At 44.3% G+C, this 15,751-nt stretch overlaps 1 protein-coding gene across 1 annotated transcript in view; it reads right to left on the reverse strand.

Annotated features, from left to right (window-relative positions):
* Positions 1-15,275, reverse strand: part of TPPP (tubulin polymerization promoting protein) — an 86,233-nt gene extending 70,958 nt beyond the window's left edge. Inside the window, exon 1 of the mRNA XM_075416994.1 lies at positions 15,150-15,275. The gene's annotated coding sequence lies outside the window, so the exon portion shown is untranslated. The remainder of the gene's footprint in view (positions 1-15,149) is intronic.
* Positions 15,276-15,751: the final 476 nt, after the last annotated feature.

Consider the following 15,751-nt stretch of genomic DNA (forward strand, 5'->3'; position numbering starts at 1 on the left):
CTGCCTTTTTCTTTCCATTCTCCGCCGCACCCCGGCGGGGGGGGAGGGGTGGCCGCGTGGTGCTTTTGTTGCCGGCCGCAGCCCAAACCAGAACACTTAATTGGCGCCCAAGCGTGGGGCGGGGATAATGGCAGGGCTCAGCAATGGGTGTTAAAACAGCTTTCTTAGATTTTGTTAAATTTTGTTATAGGCATTTTTCTGTGTTAAATAGTCGCTGGTAAAAAATGTTTCTGTCTGTGATCAGATGGCTGTGGTTTTTGAATCCTTACTTGCACTATGTTTTCCCTGTGGTGATGTTCATTACCTCGGGGAAAAGGATCAGGATGATGATTTTGCTATACTGTATGATGTCGACTTATGACATGATAGCGTCAATGTGCATGAAATTAGGCTTGTATTTGCATGCGGCACTGCGATCATTTCCATACCTCGGATCCTATGTCTTAGAATTTGTTAATAATCAAACCCAATCTGTGGGGAAAACCCCCTCTTTTCTTTCCATTCTCCTCCGCACCCCGGTGGGGGGGAGGGGCGGCCACGTGGCGCTTTTGTTGCCGGGCGCAGCCCAAGCCAGAACATCTATAAAATTACCAAGAACTCTGTGCCCTCTGCCATCAAACAGCCATGTATACATAGAACTATGTAACTTTCTGCCCATCTAGAAAAATATTCTAGCACATTAAAAAAAAAAAAGAGTCAGCGAAAGAACATTTCAAAATAGGGCAGAAACCTAATTTCACCATCATTACATCAGCCAACAAGAGAAGACTTAGTGTTTGTTTCTATTTTTTCTTTTTTTTTTAAATAGCAATCGCCACAGTCACTCTATTGATTTGAATAAAAAGTATGCCCTTCATGTTGTAGACATTACTACCTACTTTTATTTCTGAAGGAAAAATAAGCAGCCCTTTATTTTCTGGACTGTGGGGTTTCAATTCTTTTTTATTGAAAAACCAAGTGTTTTGAAAGTGCAGCAAAAATATTAATGTTATAAGCCTTACGTTGCATAATATAAGGGCTAACAAGTAAGGAAGCCTCAGAAATGCTTAGACAGGTCTCATTTGCTAAGAAAACCACTCATTCCTCAAGTTGATGCCCAAAGAATTGTAGCTGTAGAATTCCTTCAGAATGAACACATCCATGATGCAGGAGCACTGGGAAGGGATGTCAGTACCACACAGAACAACTTTCAGATTACCCTGTGTTCATGTAGGACAGGTTTGCCTCTTAAAAAGAAACCTTAAACTGAACAACAGAAGACTAAAGTTGTTTTCAGTTGCCTTCATAAAGAAAAAACTCCTAACATGCCAGAAGCGTTCCACTTTGCCTTCTACCCATTCACTCTTTGCTGCTAGCAGAGACACTGAAAAGCCTAAGGGTAGTGTGCCCTGTGTGCCTGTCCCAACAGCTACATGCAGACTGTTGTCCAGACCCAATCTGTAGTGCTGCTACAAATTTTAACCCCTAAAGAGGTTCTTCAGGTATCAGAAGTTTTGCAAATACTCGAAGAAGGCTGGAAAGCCCACCATACTTACCTCATCCATTCTTCTCAAGTCACAGCTGCACATCACGTGACTAACATATGCAAAAATTGGTATGTATTTCTACTTAAGGTTTTATTTCTGCATCAGATAAAGTTCTTTTGGTTTATATACTGTATTTCTATACAAACTCTTCAGCAATGGAAACAATTCTAAGTGTCTCCCTCTTCCGATATTGATTAACATCTGTCACTTGACCAACCAAGGCATACCTTTCCTGCACTGCAACAGAACCAACCATAACTACCTGCTACGCAACGGTTATTGTTAAGCTTCCTGATCAGAAAAAACCTTTTAATAAAACTATACTAAAGGACCTTTCTCCTTCACACTAGAGCAGACGCGGCACGGCCAAAGTACTACTGCCTAATTTGAAAACATTCAAGTAAATGCTTAGGAACCTTGCTATATCTTAAGCCTGGAGATCCTTCTGCTTTGTTTACACTGTCAGTATGAGTTTTGACCAACAAACCAAACTGCTAAATTCAAATTTATATGACAGTAATTTACTAACTGTAGCCCGAGAGTTGTATGTGCACCTATGAAATAAAAAGAAATGCACAGAGGGGGGAAAAAAAGAGTGTGAATATTTGAAGTTCATTTAAAAGTTGAAAACATAACCAATTCCCATTTATATTTCCTTTGCACCCTGTCTGCTCTCCAAAGAACAGCAATTTTACCTCAATAATCTCTTCTTAAAGTCTTCCAACACTGAAACTCCAAAACAATAAGCACCCACAGTAAATTGTAAGCTACTACAAGTATTACAGATGCATACATTTTTAACAAATTAGTGACTAGATCTGTTTAAACTGCCCGATTGATCAGGCTACACACATTCTTTTGCTACCAAAACTGTGGTGAGAGAACATAAGAAGAGAAAAAAACACTGCTGACACAACCTACGCAAAAGAGAATTACATTAAAAACCAGACCATGAAGATCTATGATCTACCTCGGTCTTCAAGGAAGCTTGACTTCCAAAAGCAGCACCATCTTCCAAGCTTGCACCATTTCAAAACCACGAAAGGTGGAAACTAGAACCAGAAATTTTCCAAGCTAACACTAACTGGTGAAAGAGAGAGGGAGAGAGAGAAGGAGAGAAAAGAAAGAGAGGCAGAAGGAGGGAGGGAGGGAGAGAGAGAGAGGGAGCAGAGGGAACAGAGGGAGCGGGGGCGGGGGGGGGGGGGGGGGGGGGGGGGGGGAGGTGCTGAGTTTCAGCATCCATGCAGGGACAGGAATGATTCTCACACATTGATACAACGCACAGCCGATTCCGTTTGTTGGTCTGCTTGCGTGGTTATATACATTTTTCATATCTGCACACGCGATCACGCTTATTCGGATAGGCTACGGACATAAATCACGCGCTGTTCACGCACCCCATATTCCCTTATGATTGGTAACTATGCACTAACGCTAACAGCAACAGGCCGCCTCCACGTCCTTGAACACATCTTATTTTTGCTAACCCGCATCATGTGCACTATCAGAACTTTCTCAATTGTTATTCTTAGCTGTCCATTCCAGCGGCCTGTTCAGTTATGCTAACTGTTTTGCTTAAGCGGCCTAGTCATGCTAACTCTCAAACTACATCAACCCCAACAAGAGAGGGAGAGAGAGAATGCACATCAGCAAAAAGCAAAGTCCATACTTTAATGTCTGTATAGGATATAAAAAAAACAAAGTTACCTCCATAAGCAGGTAACAGGACAAAAGAAGGTGGAGATCTGCTACAGTAAGGTATGTACAGCTCATATCATTTTGCAATTTTATCCTGTGCCAAATAATCCAAGAGATTTTCAGGAATAGCCTCCTCTTGCTCTTTAAAAATTCTGTCTGAAAGCGTTCTGACTTTCTGAATGGTATGATTTTTAAAATGACTACATTATTTTTCATCCATACTACTGTTTTATACTGTCCCAATATGATAGCTATATCTACTGAAAATATTTTTTACTTACTTTCAGTTGCATAGGAAAAATGCTTAAACGAACATATTTGGCCTTAAGACAGTTCACTTCTAGACTTTGTTCTCTCAGATATCAATAAATAAGCTTTGTCCTGGAGTGTCTGGAGTAGTTCTGGGTCCGGGGGGAACAGGATAGTGTCTGTAGAAAAGGCTTCAGTTTTGAATGGTGAGATCTGGCATGCAAAGTAGACTCATTTTAAAGAAATCCTAACCATCTAAAGCAAAAGGTCAAGATAGATTAAAACTATGGCTCTGCTGTGGTTGCCAAAACTTGTCAAGGATGCTCCTGTTCTTGCTGAACCATAATTACCGTTTACTCATTAAAATCCCACATAATAGTATGAAGTTTCCTAAAAAGCAGCTATCTGGTTTACTGACCTAGCCTCAACTGAAAATTCTGTTTCTTAACACTACAAACAATACACTCTGAAGAGAAATATATTCATTCATACACTATATTAGAAAGTAAAGAGTTGCACAAGACAGGATATGAAGTCAAATTTTTAATGAGGTCAGCTCCTTTAACTTTTTTTAGTGATTACAGATGAGGAAGGAGATCATACCATGTTGAAGAAATTATCTCTCAAAGAGAAATACAGAACAAGCTGTTTGCCAAAAAATCAAGATCAAATGCAGTTTTGAGTCTTTCTTACCCTTTTTTCCCTGGACAAAGGGATCAGAAGGTGCTTGCTACCTTCTGCTAGAAGTAAAAATTAGCAGCAATTTGAGGAGAGGCCACAGTATGGTGATAAGTGGAAGTGACAAAAGAAAGTGACTACTCTACAATACCAATACTAGAATTCAGTAAAACAAAATTAAACCACTGTTCAAAAGCATAAGCTGTGTAGATGACGACTATAACAATTACAGCTAACCAAAGAAACACCTTTCATCACCATCCAAAAAGTCTAATATGCACAGTTAGATAATACCACATTTCCAGAGCCAGCAGAGGGAGGGAAGGTGGGACTAGCCACTTATGCCATCCTCTCCAAATACTTCTGGCCCCAACCTAGCAGGTCCACATCACCAAAAGCAGTCATATAAGACATTAAGAAAGGGGTATAAGCAGATGCCAGAGTTCAGAAGGCTTTGTGAAAGAACAACTGTCCCAAAAACCTGGAGTTCCAGAAATCCACAGAATATTTCAACAACTAGATGTTTTGTTGTGAACTGCTATAGTCTGTGTCATGTAATACTCCTTCAGTATCATGAAGAAAGTGATTATCCCTTCTCTCACTCTGCAATAGGTGAATAATGCAGCACAGTATACAAGCAGACACATCTATACAGACAGAGATTAAGCTAGAGATCAAACTGAATGAGGTCGTGACTAACTCATGCTAAAATAGACTGAAAGTGCAGATCTGTGTTCTCAGCACATGCCTAACCCATTAGAAAAAGTTTTCTCCTATCACCAAACTTCTTTTTAGCCAGAGACTACAACACATACTCATCTGCAGACAGACAGAGCTGGGAGAACTCCCCTACATAAAGTCACAATCTGGAATATTCAGAAAATGAGGGGACAAGCAGCTATTGTTTCTGTGAATTCCTGCTGCCAATTCTCTATAGCTGTACAAATACCAGGTACATATAAGTAAGCCCAAAGCCTCAGTACTGACCAACTGTTAGCTCTACTGAAAGATTTGTATTAATTTACACTCACTTATCCACATCCTCTCCAAATGTCAACATATTGCAGGAATTCTGGTACAGCTTTGATTTAGATTTGGGGAAATTGCTCTTAGAAGTAATCCATCTCTCAGCACCAACAAGGAAGACATGAAGACTTACGAAAATACAGAATATTTTTTCCAACAATTTCGGCAGCTTATGCAACTCTATGGAATACGCATGTACCCTCCCTGGTCAGAACTCACCACTGCACCTTCCCTACCCTGTCCCTGAGAATTAATGCGTGGCTAATCTGCTCAGGATGTGCAGACAGCTTAGTGTTTGTTACAAAAGTTAAGCATCGCTGCCATGTCACAGACAGAGAAACCAAAGCAGAGGGATGGAGAAACATGTCTGTTCTGCTGCCAGAGTTCAGAGCATAATGCGGACCCTGGGACTCAGACTCTAAACTGCATTTATTATTAGCCCACAAAAAGCAGGTACATGATTGTATGGAGTGCTCTCAAGAACCAACGTTCTCTGACTCTATGTAGGAAATATAAATATAGTTTCTAGCTGCAGATGTATAAACCCAGTTTACGATCTCCATACCAAAAAAATGCTTTTCCAAAGAAAAAAAGAAGAAAAAAAAACAAACCCCCAAAAACCAAAACAGGAAACTATCAAAGTATGAATTCTTAGCTCTTTGGGCTATACCATTCACTTTCTCATCTCCTTGTCTAGCTTGCTTCTAGCATGCTAGGAATATTCTGTTCCCAATACAAGTTGAATTGTTTTCATTTGCAGCAAGTATTACAAAAGCAGTTTTTAATGGAAGTCTTGCAGCATTAACTGCCATGGAAATGAGTAAGAGTGCATTTGTCTAAGCACGACAGACTAGAACACTACACTAGGTACTTATTACAGCCTCAGATACAATCCAGTTAATAGAAAAGGCAGCTTATTTTAAAGCTGTTTGCTCTTTAGAATATTCACCAACAAAGAATTGGCTTAAATCAGGTCAACAGTCCTGTGAACTAAGGAAGACTTTCAGTTCAAACTTTTTAATGGCAGAAAGCATTCAAGCACCAAGCAGACCTCTGTTCAGGAGACTGCTGAGATTGATGGCTTTGGAGAAAAGATTCAATAGGACAATGGCACAGTTGCAATGCAATAATGGTATTACTAACATCTGCTCTTTCCTATAATGCTCACCTTTGCATATGCCAACCTTCCTTCTCACGCACAACACCTAGTTCCATTGCAACTTGCAACACAACTCCACAAGACCCCAAAGTTGTGTTTACACTGAGCATCAGGGTGATCCCCTAGCTAAAATCCAAAGTCTGCAGTGCAAATTCCTCAACTTGAGCCCAAAGACAGTAACTTGGATAAAATAGCCCTAAAATGGAATATCTGCTCAAGTTCTGTCTTAGCTCTGATCCCTCCCTAAATTCTTAACCCCTTCTACCATATACCCCCGACAACTAAGCAGCAAAAATCTACAAATTCTGTCCTTGACTTCCTTCTGTTCTGCAATTCCTTTTGCTGTTGTTTTTACCCAGAGTCCAAGGTTCTGCTTTGCTTAGTCACACCATAGAGCTTTGGTCACAAGGTAGAATGGAAATGGTACCCTAGCCATACCCTAAATATCCACCAAGATATAATCAAAAACAGAGATTCCCCAAACAGCTTTTCTGCAACCTCCTTGCCACCTAGCAATTCTGTTGCACATTTTGCCTCCATGACCTCTTAAGTAAGAAGCAGGTAATCGACAGCACAAATCCCGGACTTACAAGCAAAGACACTGTTCTACTATCTGCAAAATGTCACCAGCAGGTTTAAAAAAAAAAAAAAAAAAATCTTTCAAGCTCTCTATGCCATTTTCACTAGTCCTTAAGCCAAGTATGAGTATGCGGCCTTTCCAACATTCTTGCTCTTTGTAACAGGTATTCAGACCAAAAAACTCCCTAGATCATGGGTGAATTTCATCCAACTGATCTCCCTTGCATCCTCACCTTACAAAGGGGGGAAAATTTAACAGATTAATCTGCAAAAGCATCTATACTTCTACTTAGTTGGCCAAGAAAAATAGGATTCTACATTAAGTCAGATAGCATCTCTTATACATGTGATCACATCAGACATCTGAATGAATGCTCAAGAAAACAGTAGCTAGGAACCTACCAAATTTATTGAGAACTAGAAACAGAGCAGTGGGAAAGAAGAGAGATGGTGGACCCCTTGCTATGCAGTTAACACAGCCAGCAAGTTGAGGTAAGTCTGGTATTACATAAAGATTTGAAGAACCACACCTTGCTAACATTTTTACTTCTGTTCTGACATGGGAATGGGAAAAAGTAAAACTTGTGGGTTTAGATTAAGACAGTCTAATAAGACAACAAAGGAAACAATAATAATAATAGAATATGCAAAACAAACCACACACAATACAATTTTCTCTCACCACCCAATGACCAATTGTGCAGCCAGTTCCCAAGCAGCAATCACAGAACTCGCGGATTTTGCCAAACTTGTGGGTTTCACTGAACTCATGGAAAAAGAGAGAGTTCCTACCCCTGGGTAGCCCCCATTTATAAAGGGAACATGGCATCTATGGTCTGGAATATTCCCACTGGCCAGCCTGGGCTGGCTGCCTGGTCGTGCTCCTTCCCAGCTCCTGCACACCTGCTCAGTAGCTGAATATAAAAAACTGGAAAAAGTCCTTGATTTCTTAGAAGCAACTAAAACCATGAGTGTATTATCAACATTCTTCTCGTATTAAATCCAAAACACAGCAGCTGCTGGGAACAAAATAAACTCTGTCCCAGCCAAAACCAGGACAGCTTCCTATTTCTGTGCCATTCTTTTAGAAATGTATCAGCGTCAACCTCTCCACACCTACATTCTCAGCTCCTCAGCCTAACCAAACTACCAGCCTTCCTAAAGATATTTCTTAGGTGGTCTTACACCTGACAGGTCATTTGCTTTCAGAAAATAGGAAGACTACAAAGAATTCTGCCCATGGGCACAAAACCTAGTAGTTTTATGTTAACTGTTATCTGTTTTTACCTTCGATTCTCCTGCTAATCCTTCCTGCACATCAAGTGTTGGTACGTATGCAAGTGCTTAAGGTGTAATTTTTATTATAAACTTTCTGCACCATTGGCAGAACTTATCCACTGCACCACAAATAGTTGCCATTCAAAATTTAAGACCTTCCAGTCAAGCCAATTAAAAAAGAAAGCAACTTTTCAATGAGCATGAGAAATGCTATTTTTATGAGCGAACTGGATTCATAACATTATCGAACTGTGCAAGGCATTTCAATTTGTCTGACTGCATCTGTTTTATTTTAGTACTTGATCTATCTTCCCAATGTTTTTAAAATGTTACAGAATTGCAGTTAAAGGGAATTCTCATTTATTTTCTGTCTGTAATTATTTATGCCAAATAAAAACAGCAGAGACAAAGTACAGCAGATGGAATCTTTTTCCCACATTTTTGCATAAACATTCAAGCTGAGGGAAGGGATAAACAGCTGGAGAAATGCAACATCCTCCTAATAAAATGCAATGCTTTAGACAATGCTTTTAAAGCTTCCCTTAAGCTTCCTTCACAGCTATCAGTAGGAACCAGAGTTAAGGCATTTCTCTTCCGAGTTCTGCTCTGGGCATATTTCTCCACATGTGATGCTCAAGTGAATAAGAGCTGCCCATTTTCCCTAGCACTGTAACACAGAAGAAAAACGAGCAGAGAACACTGCAGGCCAAGCAAAGCTAATGCAATTCTATCTACATTTAAACCAATCTTTACTTAAGGAAAATTAAATCCTTTCACAGGCTTTGTGAGGAACTGCATGGCTGAACCTCAAGTTCTCTCCACAGTCTACACGTATCTAGCACTATGGACAAGGGCAAGGCTGCCTAGATCACAGAATCATAGAATCATAGAAAGTTTTGGGCTGGAAGGGACCCCTAGAGGTCATCTAGTCCAACCCCCCTGCAGCGAGCAGGGACACCACTAACTAGATCAGGTTGCTCAGAGCCCTGTCCAACCTGGTCTTGAATGTTTCCAGGGATGGGGCCTCCACTACCTCTCTGGGCAACCCGTTCCAGTGTTTCACAACCCTCATTGTAAAGAATTTCTTCCTTATATCCAGCCTAAACCTATCCTGTTTTAGTTTAAAACCATTACCCCTCGTCCTGTCACTGCTGTCTCTACTAAAAAGACTGTCCCCATCTTTCCTATAGGCTCCCTTTAAGTACTGAAAGGCTGCAATCAGGTCTCCCTGCAGCCTTCTCTTCTCCAGGCTGAACAAGCCCAACTCTCTCAGCCTGTCCTCATAGGAGAGGTGCTCCAGCCCTCGAATCATTTTTGTAGCCCTCCTTTGGACCCGCTCCAACAGTTCCATGTCCTTCTTGTGCTGAGGGCTCCAGAGCTGAACGCAGTACTCCAGGTGAGGTCTCACCAGAGCAGAGTAGAGGGGCAGAATCACCTCTCTCGACCTGCTGGCCACGCTTCTCTTGATGCAGCCCAGGACACCGTTGGCCCTCTGGGCTGCCAGCGCACATTGCCGGCTCATGTCCAGCCTTTCGTCTATCAGTACTCCCAAGTCCCTCTCAGCAGAGCTGCTCTCGATCCTTTCATCCCCCAGCCTGTATTGATAGCGGGGATTACCCCGACCCAGGTGTAGGACCTTGCAGTTGGCCGTGTTGAACCTCATGAGGTTCACACAGGCCCACCTCTCCAGCTTGTCCAGGTCCCTCTGGATGGCATCCCGTCCTGGTGTCTCCACCGTACCACTCAGCTTGATGTCATCTGCAAACTTGCTGAGGGTACACTCGATGTCGCTGTCCATGTCACTGATAAATATACTGAACAGCACCGGTCCCAGTACGGACCCCTGAGGGACTCCACTAGTCACTGGTCTCCCTCTGGACATTGAGCCGTTGACCACTACCCTTTGGCTGCGACCATCCAACCAATTCCTTATCCACCGAACGGTCCACCCATCAAATCCATGGCTCTCCAATTTAGAGAGAAGGATGTTGTGGGGGACCGTGTCAAAGGCTTTACAGAAATCCAGATAGATGACGTCCATTGGTTTTCCCTTGTCCACTCTTGTTGTTACACCATCACAGAAAGCCACTAGGTTGGTCAGGCAGGACTTGCCCTTGGTGAAGCCATGCTGGCTGTCTCGAATCACGTCCCTGGCCTCCACGTGCCTTAGTATATCTTCTAGGAGGATCTTTTCCATGATCTTCCCAGGCACAGAGGTGAGGCTGACGGGTCGGTAGTTCCCAGGGTCTTCCTTTCTACCCTTTTTGAAAAGGGGCACAATGTTTCCCTTTTTCCAGTCACTGGGGACTTCCCCTGACTGCCATGACTTATCAAATATCGTGGAGAGTGGCTTGGCAACTACATCAGCCAGTTCCCTCAGGACTCTGGGATGCATCTCATCAGGTCCCATGGACTTCTGTACATTTAAGTTCTGCAGGAGGTCCCGAACCTGGTCTTCACTTACAGCTGGAGGGATTTTACCCTCCTGGTCTCCTTCATGTCATCCATCTACTCGGGAGGGGTGAGGAGAGAGGTTGCCAGTGAAGACTGAGGCAAAAAAAATTGTTGAGTACCTCAGCTTTCTCCTCATCTGCTGTTGCCAGTTCGCCGGTCTCGCTCATGAGCGGGGGTACGCTTTCTTTGACCATCTTTTTCCGGCTGACATACCTGTAGAAGCCCTTCTTGTTATTTTTCACATCCCTTGCCAAGTTCAGCTCCAGTTGTGCCTTGGCCTTCCTGACCCCATCCCTACACAACCGGGCAGCTTCCCTATACTCTTCCCAGGAAGCCAGTCCCTGCTTCCACTGCCTGTGCAGTTCCCTCTTCTTCCTTAGTTTGACCAGCACCTCTTGCCTCAGCCATGCCGGTCTCTTCCCTTCTCTGCCCGACTTCTTACACTTGGGGATCGTCTAAAGGTCCCTTATGTTCTTAAAGTCTGCTGCTTCAGCCTTGTCTGAACCCAAAAAAATAAACTAACCTTTAAGTACAGATTTTTTTCAGCTACCCACAGCTCAGTACAAAACAGGCAGGGAATACTTCCCTTGCTAAATCATGAAAAGTTCTTTCACATCTATAAGCTCCTCCAAGATGAACTGTTTTGGTACTCGTCTTTTCATCTGCCACATAATGCACTGAAGCTTTGGTCTGTATACTCGGTTTTCTGTCTGGGACCAAGTAAGTTCATATCACACACTCAGGACACTGTGAGGCAGGGGAAAGATAAGGAGGAAAAGAAAAAGAAGAGGGAACATTAAGGCAACTGGCAGGAGTAAGAACCTAGGCTTTTCCATAGCTGCCTTAGAGTCCTGACACAGTTAAGATTCCCTCTTAGCATGAGCAAACTGAATTGCCCACTGACTACACATAAAAACTAACTATAGAGAAAAACTTCCCATCTGTTTTGATGGGCATACCACTGTGAGCCAAAAAAATCACCAGCACAAAATCGGTCTGTTCTGTTCCGTCAGCACTTGAGATAAACACCCAGTCAGAAAAAGCATCCTGAAACCTGAACAGGCTATGTGTACTTGTCCTGGACCACATGTGCAGACCTTGTGTACTTAAAGATCGTATTTATACTATGGTATTTTACCAATAACATCCTCTCGATGTACAGTTACTTTCACTACCGTTTCAAAGTATTCCAATAACCAGACTACATTGTAATAGGAAATTGTTGCAGTACTTCTACGTATGGGCAGTTTGGGATGGGGAGGATGATGCATTCCCTAAATGACTTTCTGCTGAAGGTATAATTTGTTACTACATATTTTTTGTGAGTTTGACCACATTAGAGAGACGAGATGCAGAAACAGCTAAAACAGCTTACAGAAAACACTGGGGGCAAAGCAATGTGATTTTTCCTGTATAACGCTTTGATTTTGAAATGGAAACTCAGTTTCAAAATTTTAAAATATTACCTTAAATTTAAGGAATGGTAAAAAAATGAGTAGCCTGAAGATAAAATGTTTCATATATGGCCAATGTAGATTTTTAAAATTTTACTTCAACTTTCAACATTTAGTCAAGTTAAATACATTTTTAAAATCCCCCAAAATCAAGCCTTTACTCACAAGTCCCAAGAGCACCCTTTGATACCAGAACTTCCTTCAGAGAACTGTGCAAGTCTTATATCAAGTTCTACAATTCCCTTTGCTCCAATGTACAAGAAAGAGAAAATGCATAGCTGGATAATGCACACGCATTTACTAATGTATCTTTCTTAACAACAGCTGCATTCCCTTTTTTGTACCACTTACAGTCTTGTTCTGTGTTTTGGATTATAATATTTTGGGGGCCAGGCCCAAGTCTTTGTTCCATGTTTATACAGCACCTAACACATTAGTTAAGGTCCCTGATCACAGCTCCCAGACACTATGGCAATACAAACAGTAAGAAAAATATTTCTCTTCAACTAACTGGCAGAGGCACCTAAAAGCACTTCTTCCAATAGCAGTCATGCCAGTATGGCAGAGAAACACTAGGGCTGACAATTATGTACCTGCATTGAATTTCAGTTACACACAGCATAAAAATTATCTTTGAAGAGAGAAAAAAATCCTGTTTTGTTGCTTGCTGAGAAAGAGTCCATTTCATTTATGCAAGGGCTGCAAGCAGTATGCATGTACAAATAAAAAGGACATGACATCATCGAGCGACTACACCACAGGAAAGACTGTTCTTGTTGTAAGTTTTTCTTCATACACCGATACACGCTTGTGAATACAGTCACATTCTCACACTGAAGATTTACATAATCAAAGTATGCACAGCAAAGAAACCTAGCAGATATTTTAATTTCCATCTTACCTTACCATCTGAGAGCAAGTTATCAAGTTTAAACATTGTATGGTTTATTCTCCATGGTATTCTGAGATATATTAAGTATAATTAATTGCCTCTACCTACAGTCAGAATACTCTAATCTTAACATAAATTGACATAACTGCCTGCCTGCCCCCCCCCTTAAAAGAGCCTTATTTTTTTTAAAATTAAGCTCAAGGTACAAACAGTAAAAATAATTTCTATCATACAGCTGTCTATACAAAGTAACCAGAATCACTATAACTATTATAAAAATTAAACAAAAGACATTGTTTTCCACCACAGTCAATCCACAGTTTAACCTGGGCACAGAAACAACTACTTGCTAGACGAATATTTCCATTTATAAAGATCTTATCTTACATTTACAAGGGTCAAGTGCAAGGACTGCAAGAGATTCCTATGTGAACTTTAACTGCAATTTGATCCTTGCATGGCATGCTGTCTAAGCATTACACTGTACTATGATTTAATACTGAACGCACACTTCAGCAGTTAAAATTATGGACTATTTAAAGGTATATGTAACTGTGACCCAGAGAGGTACAAAAGCATTCAAAACAGTATTTTATTTCAGTTTTGGAAGGGATGAGGTTGAGTTTTGAGTTTTTAGGGACTGTGAAAAACAAAAGAAGTGGCTCATCATTAAAGGTTTTAAGAAATGGCCACTGACATTTTAAAAATAAATAATTTGTATAGATTCAATAAACAGCCGTGCTATTTTAAGCCCGAGACTATGAAAGCGCGTAGGTATCCCTCCGTCTTTCCCCCAAGTTTTCACAGCACTAGTGGGGAAAGAGAATCCCAAACCTTATTGTTTCATTATCATGCTAACACTTACCAACCTTCTAAACCGTGTTACTTAATAACACTAATTGAGAAAACAGTACGGAGGCTCTGTAACAGTGAAAACGGTCTCACATCACGTGTTTCACTTCAGGCTGGGGGCTGGTTTCACCCCTCCTTTTCTTTTTAAATAAATATAAGCAGTTATGCAATCCTCTGTAAAATCTGAGAGAATTTTCCCCCCTAAACCTGCTCACGCAGACCCTGCTAAACATGAAAGGGGAAGCTGCTTGCCCGCAGCATCCGCCTCAAGTTCCAAAGCTGCCAGCGCTCAGCACACGCACCTCTCACACGAGTGCTGGGTGCCTGAACACACACCCAGCTTCCTCGCGGGAGAATCTCGCCCAGGTACCAGAGCTCTTACCCAGGATTGAAGAAATACTCGCAAACGCTGCTGATGGGAGGGGGTATTTTTGTTTGTTTGTTTTCCACACTATCTAGCCGGGGTCGAAGATGAACTCGCAGGATTTTGTCTCGCCCTGTTCTTCCCCGCAGAGTGCTGGGCTCTGTACCGGCGGCTGTCACACCGCAGACCCCGCAGAGACTCCCACGCCTGGTGCCCGTTTTCAGGGAGGACGCCACGCAGCAGCGGCTCTCGCAGATACGGCCCCTCCGCTAACACTCGGGCGTTTAAAAACAACAGCAGGCAAACCGCATTTGCCCACCCATCTCCGCAAGAGCGGACCGCTTGCTCCGCACAAGCGCACGCAGCAGCAGCGGCGGAGGCTTGGCTGCCGCCGGCCCTCACTTCGCAGCACAGCCCTCGGCGTGCGCGCATGGCGGGTCTCTGCCCCGGCTCCTCGGGAAGATGCCCGCAAGCACAGCCGCGCTTGCCAACCGCCTGCACCCAGCTATCAACGCCGCCCGTCCACCGGGAAGCAGTGTGTGTGCCCCCCCCCGCCCCGCACAGGCTGCGGCCGCGCGTCCCCTCCCCGATGGCGACAGGAGGGACATGCGGCAGCCGGCGCCCGGCCCGGCGGGCAGGCAGAGGAGCGCAGCGCTGCACCGAGCCCCTTTCCACGCCGGTCCCGTCCGCGGGGCTCTGAGGGCAGAGCAGGAGGAACGCAGCAGGACGGGGGGGACAGTGAGGGGTTAATTCTGCGGAGAAAAGCCGCCGCCGCCGTGCCCGCAGCCCCCCGCCGACGTTACATAACCCCTTGCGTCTTCGTTAACCGACTACAAATCAATTAGCCAGCGCGCTGAACAGGGGGGAGCGGCAAGAAACACAGCCCCACCCCACCCGTGGGGGGCCCGTCTCGCCCGCCGCGCGAGAGGCGCCCACTCACCGCCGGCTCCCGAGGGGCCGCAGGTCCCGCCGGCACAGCCCGACGCTGCCCGGTGCTGCCAGGAGCCCGTCTCCAGCCGGCGCGGCGGCTCCAGCAGGCACCGCCCTCGCTGCCCGGGCATTGGCGAGCGCCCGGCGCTGCCCGCCCGCCCCTCCGCCGCTCGCCCCCATAGGCCGGGCGGGCTGTCCGGCGGGCGGCCGCCCCCGCCCCTCGCCGCGCCGGGGGAAACGGATCAGCGGAGGAGCAGCCGCCGCCTTTGCTGCCTTAAATGGCTGGGTGCGGCTGGCAGCGCGTCTGCCCGTTGCTCTATGCCCGGTGCCCGGCAGCAGGTGGGCAGGGGCAGGCGGAGGCTCCCTGGCAGCTCCCCCGCAGCGGCTGGCGCGGGAGGCGAGGCCGGCTCCAGCAGCCGCCGCCTGCTCGGGCGCCCTGTGCCCCCCGCCTGGGGAAGAAACGGGGCTGCGGAGCGCTGCCGGGATCTGGCAGGCTTGGGCCCGGCTTGCTGCTCGGCTGTGGTTTACGGTGAGGTTGTTGACGTAAAGTCAATAAAAACCGTGTAGAAGACTGGGCTCCGCAGTGCAGTGGGTGTTCCATAAAGCCCCACG

The sequence above is a fragment of the Opisthocomus hoazin genome, chromosome 3, assembly GCF_030867145.1.
Source record: "Opisthocomus hoazin isolate bOpiHoa1 chromosome 3, bOpiHoa1.hap1, whole genome shotgun sequence".
Taxonomy (NCBI): Eukaryota; Metazoa; Chordata; class Aves; order Opisthocomiformes; family Opisthocomidae; genus Opisthocomus; species Opisthocomus hoazin.